The following is a 12,929-nucleotide window of genomic DNA, read 5'->3' on the forward strand; positions in this document are numbered from 1 at the left end:
TTTTCAGTGATTTTAGCCTCTTGGTCATTTGTAGATCACAAAGTTTGACAATTTTTATCCTTGCCTATTTCGGGATGCTAATTATATCTTTGTTTCTAATAACTTTACAGTCCCCATGGGGGCATTGGCAGGGTTCTGGCAAAGGGTCCAAGAAGCAGGCTGGCAATCAGTATGATCACCATAATTTATTTCCTGCTCAGACTCTCAGAAAGTTCACGAGTTTCCCAAATACACAAAGTCTCCTTATTAGAAGAAATGAAGGAAAAAAGAAACTACTTGACCCACATTGATGTGAAAGGCCAAGTCCTTTCAGAGATCTAAGAAATTAGTGATTTTTTTTTTTTAATACTAGCTTCATTAATTAATATTTCTTAAGACTCCACTGCAAGATTTGCTGTGCAGAGGCTGAGGAAGCAAATGTCAAAGGAATCATGCACTGCATGATAATCACAGCCAACATTTACAGGTTTCTTACCATGTGCCTGCTGATTTGTAAATATCTACCCATTTAATCATCAAAACAACACTAGGAGTTAGGTACGATTATTACCCCTTTTTACATTTGAGTAAACTGAGGCTTGAAAATGTTAAGTAATTTGCCTACAGTGTCCCAGCTTGTAAGAGGCGACTCTAGGATTTGAATTCAGGTAGATGACACCACTCCATCCCTTATACTGGGGAGTGTCCCCAGGGCCACATATTAATTGGACAAAATGCACAAACTTCTCCAGCTGAGGTTCACTCTTACCTAATTAACTGCTGGAAAGCCCCACTTGAAGAAATGCTCTCAATTATTATAAACACAGCAGATGAGGGCTCTCTCACATATCTCCTGACTACGGCTGCTTGGCATCCTCTGAAATGACCCTGGTGGGAGGCCGAAGCATCTATTTAACAATAGTAAGGGCCCCAAAGAGTAGGCTCATGGGTGTAGGCCTCAGTTATACCACCGTTTACTTGGCCTCTGGATTTCAAAAACTAAAACTGTTAAAGTTTTAGCTGTTAAAGCCCAGCTTCAATCTTCTAGACACTGTGCTTTATCTCATGGATTTGACTGGTCACTACCCTTCACAAAGCCCTATGGCCTATTAAAATGCCCGTATTCTTTTTTTCTAATGCCATAGAACACACACACTAGAAATTTCATGAGACACACGTCCAAGTTATAAAATAATTACAAAGCAATCATCTGTGTCAATCCCCCACATAGAGCTTTTGTGTCTAGGTGAAGATTCTTAGCATCTGCTGACATCACAAAAAGAGATCATCAGGCTTTATGACCCTCTGATGGAAGTCCCCAACTTCACTTAAAAAGAAGTCTTACCAAGAACACTGAACCCAAGTCAGATGAAGCTCTGGATTGAACTGCCAGTGTACACAACCATACAGGAGAAAGAGGAACATTAAAGTTCTAGAGAAGCAATCAGCAAAATTCAGGTTGGGGGAATCTCTGGAGGACAAATGATGTAGATTCTTCAACACCACCACCAAATTGCAAGGAAAAAAGATAGGAGAGACCACTTAAGAGACCTATCAGACTAGCATGGATCCCGATTTGAACCAACCAACTGTAAAATATATTTATGAGACAATTGGGTGTTGATTGAATATTTGATGACATCAAGGAAATTGTTTTAAATATAATACTTGTATTGTGCTTGTATTAAAATAGTCTTTATTGAGATAGATTCCTATGAAATGCTCTGCTTTCTGGGATTTTAATGGAAATGACCCGGTGGGGGTTATACTGGAAAGTGGATGGGGTCTTACGTGGAAGCATGTTTTGGGGTTTGAGGCTGGTTGATGTGCCCATGGGAATCCATTATACTATTCTGTCTACTTTCATGTATGATTGGAAACATCTATAATTTTTTTAAAAGTTCTGCTTTTAAGGTACAATTTAAATGCCACCTGACTCGAATCAAAGCTGATCTTTTTCTCCTCAGTTGCCTCATACAGCTTCCTTTGCTCCAGACTCACAACAGAGTTCTCCTTCTTTGTGTTTCTCTGTGCTCTTACCTTCCATTCCCTCCTTCCCCACAATCTGTCAGTGCCTTGCAGTGAAACTTTGTCCTCAGGACCCCTTGATGTTTTGCACACTGCCTGGCTGGTGTTCAGTAAACATTTACTGAATTACATGGAAAGCGATACCAGGATACATTAAAAGTATCTTTCACAAAACCCACCAGCTGCCCACACCCCCAACCACCCATGGAGAAGAAACTTCTGAGATAGGGACAGTCTTCTCCTTTCCATGTGTAGGAAGACTGAGGCCTGGAGAGGGGCCCAGGCAGGCTGAGTCCCGGGTATGGGCTTCCTTGGTTGTCATGGTAACCCACTCAGGTCCACCTCACAAAAAGTCAGCCACTTGCCCAGGTAGCCCTTTCAGGGCAGCTGAAGAGGGCTTCCTAATCCTCTCTGGCTTTTGTCTCTGCATCTGAGACCAGCAAGAAAGTCCTAAGTGTTTGAATAAGATCAGAATGTGTTAGTGCTTCACAATAAGCATTAATGCCCCAGGAGATTAAAGATAATTGTGACTAAACAAATTGTCATAGGATAATGCTGAGTGCAGGCAATTGCCTGAAACCATCCAAAGCTTCCTGGGACTAGAGCACTCAGGCCGAGGGGCCGGCTGCTCTGCAAGCATTTGTGCAGCCCAGGAATCCCACTCACTGCCAACAATGCTAGTTCATCCCCATTCCTTTTTCATCTTCATTAGGATCTTCACGATCATTTTGTCCTCTATTTCTCAGCATCATTAGAAGCCATTATATGTAAATAAGCTGAGCACCATACAAAATAAACAGGCATTTTTGGGCAGAATCACAGTAAACAGCAGCTGAATTAAGTTAGGAATTGCAGCTATTTAAAAGCAAATATGCAATTTGGGGGCAGGGTAAAGGAAAACACACTTACGTTTATGGGAGGGGCCACTACCCTGAATATTGGATCCCTGTATTTTGAAAAGAAGGTACAGCAATTGAAAATGGTGGTGAAGAGACATGGAAAATAGGGGAATGGCTTCTAAACCTAAAGTAATAACGGTGTTTTTTCCTGGAGAAAGAGAAGATCCCATTAAAAGGCCGGTTTGTAACTATGCATCTTTGCCATCAACTTGGAAGATTAAAGAATAAGAAATGGGCCTCATCAAGAGAGATTTCAATTAGAAGAAAACTGTGCCCATGATCAAAAGCCAGAATAGGCTCTCAAAAGGTCATTGTGCCTTCACTGGCTCAAGTCTTTGAAAGCAGAATGATTTCCAGTCTCCTGTACGTGATCTAAGAACAGGTACGTTTAGGGACGTTTGGCTAAACCAGGTGACTTTCAGCTCTAAATGCTCTACCACTCCTAAATGCTGTCCCTTGTTCAGTGCTAACAAGTCACACAGTGGGTGCCTTCAGCCCCTACCTATCCCTACAGAAATGCACTGGGCTGTTTGTACTGAGCAGGAGTGACTTAGCAGTCACTTGCTTGGCTCTCAGATATCAGTTCAAATCTGAGTTTACAGCTGTGGCTCTGGCTATGGGCAGAGGAATTGGCTCACTGGGTCCAGGGCTGATGGCATTATTCTTTCACCATCTAAGCCATTATGAACAACTTCACATTTCACACTCCGTGTGCCACTAAACCCAGGGTTCCTCAAGCAGGTCCACTGCGTCTTTCCCCCCACTCATTTTTCACAAAGAATTTTGGGTTGGTAAATCTTTGAGTCTGACCCTTTCATTGTGCAGATAAACAAACAGGCTTGGGGAATTGACCTGCCCAGGGCCAAGTGTCTGCCAAGGCCAAGACGCTGGCAAGTTTCTGCTACTGCCTAAGCTACTCCCTGCCTCCTATTTCAATAGCCAAGGCAAGTCTTAGGCTGAATGGAAATCAGCTCGACTCTAGCTACAGGCAAAAGATGAAAGAGTTTTGCAGATGCAAGGTTACTATTTTTTGCCATGAAGTCCCCCTGACTTGAAAGAGTAAAAGGGATAGAATGCCTCTACTGGATTGAAGGACAGAGGTCTGAACTTCTAGAAAAATCCAAAAGGCAAATTTCTTCTTCCTCATCATGGAGATGGACTAAAATGGCAAAGGAGTAGGTGCTAATCCACATCCTTGCCTCATTCACTCTTTCATCTGTTTATTTATTTTTGGCAGTGCTGGGTCTTTGTTGTTGCTGCATGGATTTCCTCTAGTTGCAGCGAGTGGGGGCTACTCTTCCTTGCGATGCTTGGGCTTCTCATTACAGTGGTTTCTCTTGTTGCAGTGCGTGAGCTCTAGAGCACTGGCTCAGGAGTTGTGGCACTTGGGCTTTTAGTTGTTCTGCAGCATGCAGAATCGTCCTGGAGCAGGGGTGGAATCTTGCCCCTGCACTGGCAGGCAAATTCTTATCCACTGTACCACCAGGGAAGTCCCTGCCTCATTAGTTCTTTCATTTAACACTTATATAGGAGGACCCACTACATGCTGGGCACTCTGCTCACTGCTGTGATAGACAAAGATAAATAAGTCTTTGATTTCAAGTAACTTTTGGACAGAAGGGACACTAAGACATCAAACAGCCCCAGCTCTGTTCCTGAGACACTGGCAAGTCCCAGCCAGAGCCAATAACCTGGGCACAGCTCACTCCAGGATCAGAGCAGTCAACTGCAACCCTTCTGGATCAGGAATACTAGCACTTTCTTGAGTTCTTTTTCTCCTTCTCAGAATCTCAAGTCTGGAATGAGTCTTAGCAATCACTGAGCCTGTCTATCATCACTAAGTGGGTGAGTAACCAAAAGAGGGTGCTGAGTGAGTACCCCATGTTGGGTGGGGCCTGGGCTGAAACACCCCCTACAGTGAGCAGCCCAGTGTCCTTGGGATCAGAACATGAGCTGAGCTGCTTCTCTCCTAGTCCTTCCCTGATCAATGTCAAGACCCAGTGCAAAGCCGGTTTTTAAGCAGAAACCTGCTAAATGTGGACACACTGAATTATTCATATTTGGGGCCATAAATAATGTATTGGATGTTAATATTATACATAAATGCATTCATAACCATAGGGGTAATTAGTCACTGCTATATACTGCTCAGAGGTAACAGATTACCTGGCCCTAGTGTCCTTGACTAGATCTTGTCCTTGGGGGTGGTTCCCCTGCAGAGAGCTATGTTCTGACTGTCTCTGTCCATCTATGCTAAATAGCAGATGTCTGGGCTCAGAAACAGTCCTCCAGAACCCCAGCATACTTCCAGCCACCAGCTCTTGACACCAGAGGCTTTATCAAGCACCTCAGTGTGAGGCCTCCAGTGTACCCCCACGGCTTGAAACTGGATCCAAGAGCCCCTTAGTTCTCTCCTCCTCGCAATTTTAGAGAATCTACCTAGATGGCCTCATTCTAAGTTGATAATATATAGCAAAAGCATTCTTTCCAGCCATTTTGTTTGGTACCCATCTTACTGCTGTATAAAGAAAATCAGGAAAAGTGTAGGGTGTTATCTGAAGGTCAGGCACTGGATTGCGTTATGGGAGAATTTGGGGATATGGTAACAGAGAGTCCATAGGGACGCAAAGAGTCGGACATGACTAAAGCGACTGAGCATGCACATAACAGATGGTCCTGGGACTCACTTCCTTCTAGAAAGGGAGGAGCTAGAATGGAAGGCACTGGCCCGAGAGATGCCAAAAGAAATCTAGTCTTCGATGTCTTCGAAACTAGGAGAAAGGAGTGGGGCAAGAGGCGGGGCACGAAGTGTCTACTAACTGTCTGAGGTGAAAAGACACCGAGAAAGAGGAGGTGGCACGGCCGCCCTTGAAGTTCCTGAGAGAGGACCTCTGGGTTCTATGCACAGAGGACAAGGCCAGCAAGGTCACCTCCATAAACACTTTTGCAGTAGACAAAGCTTTTGCAGGTCCCTGAAGCCCAGACCAAGCACAGTACTAGGGTCCTCCTTTCACTTTTATCCCTAGGCTCCAAGTCTGATCTTGATCCTGTCTTATCACTACGGGCTAGAAGCAGCAGCGACCTCTCCACTGGAAAAGAAGTGAGGGAACCTTAGTTCCCCCTTGGGGCCAGAATGAGCCTTAACAGGGTGGAGGAGACACCTGGCTTGTTAGCTGAGCATGCACATAACAGATGGAGCATCTGTTGGAGCAACATAGCATCCTGCCCACCACTGGAGTTTTGTCCCTAATTCAGAGAAGGGCAAGGGATGAGGTCTAACCCCCTAGTGTCTGGCCATGGGGACAGGAGCACCCACACTGTGTGCTGGTCCTGACTATGGGAGAGGGCCCTTGGGGGCAGACCGGCCTCTCCACCTACGCATCCCACTAAGTGATGCCCCTGAACTCTCAGTGGGGCTCAGGCAGCGAACCGGTATGAGTGTGTAGCTGCCTCTGCAGCACCCACTCTTCACAGTGATGAGAAAACAATAACATTATGCCATTATTACAAGGGGGCACTGACATGTTGATGCAAATGCTCATTTCCGACAAGACTGAGAAAATGAAATGGCTCAGAAGGGAATGGGGAGGTGTCCAGGGAGTAATAACTGTTATGCTGTCGAAGAGCTTTGACAATGAATGACTCTGCTGTGATTTCATCAGCCAAAAACCATTAACCCCCAAGGAGCTGTCTACCACACAGAGCTGGGTAGTGGGAAGTGCCTCCAGCAATCTCCAACATTCCCCTTCCACCAGCTCAGCCCTGGAGCTGGCATGGTTCCGAGGGAGAGATGCCCATGAAAGCCACACACCCTTATAGGTGATAACCCTGCAGTCGTCTGGTACCCAGTAGTGGTACCCACCAGGACCCAGGTGGGTCAGGAGTCAGCCAGACCGTTTCATACCACCTGCTTTGGGTAACAGGAGAAAAAACAAGAGTGTTTTGGACAGATAGCACCCAGGATACCTTCAAGGGAAAGCACTCCTTCAGAAGCTCCTGCTGCTTAGAGGGTCTGCTTTTAACCAAGTGACTCTGTTCACCTCCCTTTTAGGAGGGAATCGACAGGCCTGAAAGCAGGCATTGACCTAAGCACAACTGCCCCCATGAGGCTGCTCAGATTGGCCTGGCAGGAAGAAAAGGTGACCAGAGCCCATTGGATTCCCTCTCATGTTACCTTAAGCTATAGGATGTCGGAGCCCAGGCTGTAGGCAGGTGGAGTGAGTCATAAGGCTGAAAAAGGCCGTGATGGGCCAGAGCAGGACAAAGTGGAGAAGGAGTGGAAGTCATGAGCGCACAGATGGGGTAGCAGCAGGGAGAGAGAGAACAGAGCAGAGCGGAGATGCCAGGAAGGGTCAGGTGGCCTTGGAAGGAGGTTGAGAGAGCAGCTGCTCCCTGGATCTCACCTCCCTCAGAGCCAGTCCATTCTTGCAGGCACACATTCAGCCTCTCTCCATGCGTGTGAACCTTTGCAGTGACCACTCCACCCTGCATTTTCTCCAGGTGACATGAATGAGCCTCTCTTTCTTGCAACCCAAAATGCCTCTGTGGAAGAATGTGGCCAGGGGAAGAAAAAAAAAACACATTTCACATAAAGTCAGAAAAATCACATTCAGACATGAAGACAAAGACCCTGGGCTTGAGCATGGAGAGGCTGGAGCTGATGGGAGTAAGGTCCAGAACAGGCAAGAAGGGTCCTGGTTATCTGAGGAGGACAGAACTTTGCAAACCATGTGTGGTGATGGCCCACTTTTCTTCCCTCCAACCCACTGCAAACTGATTTTTCAATCTGTAAAATGCAATAAAAATGTTGTGATGTTCAAGCCGGTTTTAGAAAAGGCAGACGAACCAGAGATCAAATTGCCAACATCCACTGGATCACTGAAAAAGCAAGAGAGGTCCAGAAAAACATCTATTTCTGCTTTATTGACTATGCCAAAGCCTTTGACTGTGTGGATCACAATAAATTGTGGAAAATTCTGAAAGAGATGGAAATACCAGACCATCTGACCTGCCTCTTGAGAAACCTGTATGCAGGTCAGGAAGCAACAGTTAGAACTGGACATGGAACAACAGACTGGTTCCAAATTGGGAAAGGAGTACATCAAGGCTGTATATTGTCACCCTGCTTATTTAACTTATATGCAGACTACATCATGAGAAACGCTGGGCTGGATGAAGCACAAGCTGGGATCAAGATTGCCAGGAGAAATATCAATAACCTCAGATATGCAGATGACACCACCCTTATGGCAGACAGTGAAGAACTAAAGAGCCTCTTGATGAAAGTGAAAGAGGAGAGTGAAAAAGTTGGCTTAAAGCTCAACATTCAGAAAACTAAGATCATGGCATCCAGCCCCATCACTTCATGGCAAATAGATGTGGAAACAGTGGAAACACTGGCTGACTTTATTTTTCTGGGCTCCAAAATCACTGCAGATGGTGATTGCAGCCATGAAATTAAAAGACACTTACTCCTTGGAAGGAAGGTTATGACCAACGTAGACAGCATATTAAAAAGCAGAGACATTACTTTGTCAACAAATGTCCATCTAGTCAAGGCTATGGTTTTTCCAGTGGTCATGTATGGATGTGAGAGTTGGACTATAAAGAAAGCTGAGAGCCAAAGAATTGATGCTTTTGAACTGTGGTGTTGGAGAAGACTCTTGAGAGTCCCTTGGACTGCAAGAAGATCCAACCAGTCCATCCTAAAGGATATCAGTCCTGGGTGTTCATTGGTAGGACTGATGTTGAAGCTGAAACTTCAATACTTTGGCCACCTGATGCAAAGAGCTGACTCATTTGAAAAGACCCTGATGCTGGGAAAGATTGTGGGTGGGAGGAGAAGGGGACAACAGAGGATGAGATGGTTGGATGGCATCACCGACTCAATGGACATGGGCTTGGGTGGACTCCGGGAGTTGGTGATGAACAGGGAGGCCTGATGTGCTGCAGTTCATGGAGTTGCAGAGTCGGACACAACTGAGCGACTGAACTGAACTGAAGGTCAGATTGCTACAAAAACTTCTAGCCTCTTAGCTCAGGGATTTCACCTGGTAGCATGTGCACATACTGGGGTAACACTGATGTAAGATATCATCATAGAGGAGCTGGGAGGGTCAAAGGCTTATGGTTATGGGCTGCCAGCTACATGCTGGTGGCTGAATAGAGTTGGCTTCAAGTGGTAGCTCGCAACCGGGGAGTGGCCTTGCCCTCCAGCCCTGCCAGAGAGGCACTAAAAGAAATTGTCCTGCCACAAAACCAGAAGCACCCCTGCTGAGAAGCAGTGGTTTGGAGCTTTAAGATCAGGGAGACCCTGTCCTCTGCAGGAGATTCTTTAGCATTCCTGCTGATGGATGGCCTCATTAGCCCCGTTAGCCCATGTCCCTGCCCGAGAACAAAGAGGATGCAGGTCCAAGACAGGGCAGACAGAAGGGTGTTGGAGAGGGAATGCCAGGCTCAGAGCCAAGCAGAGCCTGTAGCACCCAGGGACAGGGAGATAATGTAACCTTTGACAAACTGCAGTGGCTTAAGCGTTGTCAGCTCAGACAGAATTGCCTACATCCATTTAATTAGATTTTAATTTCTCTTTACACATTTGGTTTTCAAAGATTCTAAGAAGTAATTATTTTCAGTATCAATTGACTAGGAGGAACAATATCCAACTTAGAGTAAGCAGCTTAAGGAGGTCTGCCTCATCCCTGCTCAAACACGGCACGTTCCAGACACTGTGGGGCCACATCACAGGCCAGAGGGGGCCTGAGGCCTGGAGAGGTGGTGCCGGCGGGGAGGGGGCGGGAGAGGTGTGCGGGGGGAGGAGGAGAGCTCGCTGGCCTCTGTCACCTGCGTCCAGGATATTGAGAGAAGGGAAAGAAACGTGAAGCCATTCAAGGCTCAAAGTTGCTGGAGCCGATGGGTGTAGGAAAATGAGTAACAGGGCCTTACTTAGCAATTGGTGTTCAATAAAGACTGTCTATGCTTGGATAAAAAGTGACATCCCCTTCTCTCTGAAGCACTTTTTAGAAGACGGTCAGTCACCTTATAAAGCGACCCTTACAGAGTGTTTTACCTCAGAGTACACAGCCATTGGTTACCTTATTTTGAACCTAAAACACTGAGAAATTACCCAGCTAACATTGCAGAGGTCACCTCTGATGGGCTCAGTTAAGAAAAAGAAACAGGAAGCAAAGAAATATAATGGCATTTTAGCTCCTTTAAATTGCTGAGTGAGTAATCTCACAATTTTAGCTCCATTATGATTGAGCTCTTAGTTATTAGTTTTAGCTCCATTTATTATTGCTGAGTGTGTAACCTCACAATTGCAAGTGTGGTTGTCCTTGCAAATAAGCCTTCTAAAGATTCACTTTAAGAGGCAATATGGCAAGGGGCTGGTAGGTTATAAAAATCAAGAATGTGTCTACAGGAATAATATTTGAAATATCTAACAATTTCTCAGAACAGAGTACAAGGATAAGCCTCATATACCAGCGAATACTAGCCCTACCCACAACACACATGTTCAACCAATTGTCCTGATGTTATGAAAAAAGCATTTGTGTGTGTGTGTATGATATGAGGTAGTTCCCAGTGACCATGTGATACCTACCTGTATTGATAAACTGGTATGTTTCAATCAGTGAACAGCCATGTGGTTGATGTCCACCAGAAACCTCTACAAATGTCACTAAATGTGACTTCAGAGTTGGGAAAACAAAAATGCAGATGCATGTGAGAAGTTCAAATTAAGTTGTTTTATGGGATGTGAGAATGGAAAAAGCAATGTTTCTAAATTAATTTGCTACTCTGAGTAATGCATCGTTTTAAATGTGCATATTTGTGTGACTAAATTCACACTGATATGGCACATCAAGCATGCATTGGGAGGCCAGTCTGCTTGGATTCAACTTCATCACTAATTAGCTGTGATCTCGGGCAAGACGCTTAACCTTTTTGCGCTCAGTCACCTTATCAGTAAAATATATTTTTGAGGATTAAATAATTGACATATGTGGAGCATTTAGAATAATGTTTGGCATGTAATATTGGCTGCTATTTTAGGATTTTATGCTGTGAAGAAAACCTTCTATGGGACACACATTTTTTTTTTTTAATTTGGTTTTCCTTTCCTTTCAGATCCCAGTAAATCCCAAATAACAGGTCACTATGGCGTCTCAGATCCACATCAAGTCCTTTCTCTGTGTTTTAATGAAGGTATTTTAGAGATATCACTGTGCCCCAGAGTGTTTTCACTCCTCGAGCGTCATCAATTCAATAAACTCACACTATCCATTCCCAGTATATTCTCCATATATCTGAGGACTTTATATCTGTCATGATGGGTAGGAGACAGTCCAGATATGGGAACAAGACAAAGATGCAAATGGTATAATACAATCAAACTCAAGAGAAGTACGGGGACTTTCCTGGTGGTCCAGTGGTTAAGACTTTGCCCTCCAATGTGAGGGGTGCCAGTTTGATCTCTGGTCAGGAAGCTAAGATCCCACATAAACTGTGGCCAAAAAATCAAAACATAAAACAGAAACAATATTGTAGTAAATCCAATAAACACTTTAAAAATAGTCCATATTTTAAAAAAAAATCTTAAAAAAAAAAAAAGAGAAGTATAGGCCGTGGGGTAATGAGAGGTCAAAGAAGGCAAAGATCCCATCTGGTGGAAAGGCCATGTGAAGGTGATGATGGTCAAGGTAGACCTTTGAAGAATGCCAGATAAGATTTCATCAAGTGGAGCTAGAGATCTAAAAAGGAAAAAGCTTTCCAGACTTTTTACATAGAGGGAATAGCAGAAAAATGAAGATGGAAATGTCCCAAGAGTCATCTAATTTGATTGATGTGTAAGGTACGATTGTGTGAGAAAGAGTTGGGATAAGCTAGATCGGGGCTTTGCCATAAAAGACCTGAGAAGCAAGGGTGAGCAATTTATACTTAATTTGTTCATCAGTGGGGAGTCATTGAAGGTTTGGTAAAAGGACATCTAATCACAGCTGTGCTTGAAGAAGAGTAATTATTCTCATAAAATGACTCAGAAGGAAGAGAGATGGGTAGGGAGACAAGAGACGAAGTCTCCAGACTATTCCAGATGAGAATTAATGTGGGTTTCAAGGGTGGATTTGGGGAACAGGATAATGGCAGAATCTAGGGGACATGATAATTGATTGTTCTGGGAAAAGGAGTAATCAAAGATGAAGCCAAGGTCACCAGCCTAGGGGACTAGAAGACTGATGGAGCAATTAACCGAAATAGTAAACCAAGTGGAGGAACAGCTTGTGGAGGCTGGTGAATCGGGGTTGAAGTCCTAGATAGAGATACAGGTAACACGGAGCTGGAGGACAGGAAATTAAGACTATCTTACTAGTCCTGCAGCTGTGTTATTTTCTCCTACATCTGCAACATCTAATTCTATGCTTAATACATAATAGGTGCTCAATATATGAATGCTCGCAATTGGAATGCTCTCAATCTCTATGATTATGATAACTGAAACCTAAGGAGAAGCTTCTCACACAAAAAAAATAGTACGGGGGTAAAACTGTAAGGGACCTACAAACGCATTTAGGGATGAGACATCGAGGGACGTGAGCCAGAGAGGAGGAAAGAGCAGAGCAGTAGAGGAGGAAGGTAATGCTGAGTGAAGGAGGTCAAGACAGGATAGTGTTGATTTGCACAAGTTGTAAACAGAATAGATTGAAGATGCAAGAGGAGGACTTTAGTAGCTGCCACAGCAAAGTACCACAAGCTGGATGGCTTAAAAAGGAAATTTATTCTCCTGCACTTCAGCAAGTTAGAAGTTCAAAGTCAAAGTGTGGGCAGGGCCATGCTCCCTCTGAAGCCTCTAGGAGAGGATCTTTCCTTGTCTCTTCCAGCTCCTGGTGGCCCCAGGGTTCCTTGGACATCTCTGTCTCTGCCCCCATCATCACACAAGGGAGGAGTCTTCTCCCTGTGTGTCCCTGTGTCTTCTTGTTGTTCTCTTATAAGAACACAAGCCATACTGGAATAAGGGCCACTTTA

At 44.6% G+C, this 12,929-nt stretch overlaps 1 long non-coding RNA gene across 3 annotated transcripts; it reads left to right on the forward strand.

The window, feature by feature from the left end:
- The first annotated feature begins 2,608 nt into the window (after positions 1 to 2,608).
- LOC145514733 (uncharacterized) lies at positions 2,609 to 11,198 on the forward strand. 3 transcript variants are annotated; one of them, XR_014060342.1, is made up of 4 exons: positions 2,609 to 3,288; positions 4,693 to 4,751; positions 5,168 to 8,909; positions 11,037 to 11,198. It is a non-coding gene; the product is annotated as an uncharacterized LOC145514733 (long non-coding RNA). The 3 variants fall into 3 exon arrangements; XR_014060341.1 differs by having other exon boundaries at positions 5,933 to 8,909; XR_014060343.1 differs by lacking the exon at positions 5,168 to 8,909.
- The last annotated feature ends 1,731 nt before the right edge of the window (positions 11,199 to 12,929 follow it).

Source organism: Giraffa tippelskirchi, chromosome 7, assembly GCF_054371585.1.
Source record: "Giraffa tippelskirchi isolate mGirTip1 chromosome 7, T2T-mGirTip1v1.2.pri, whole genome shotgun sequence".
Taxonomy (NCBI): Eukaryota; Metazoa; Chordata; class Mammalia; order Artiodactyla; family Giraffidae; genus Giraffa; species Giraffa tippelskirchi.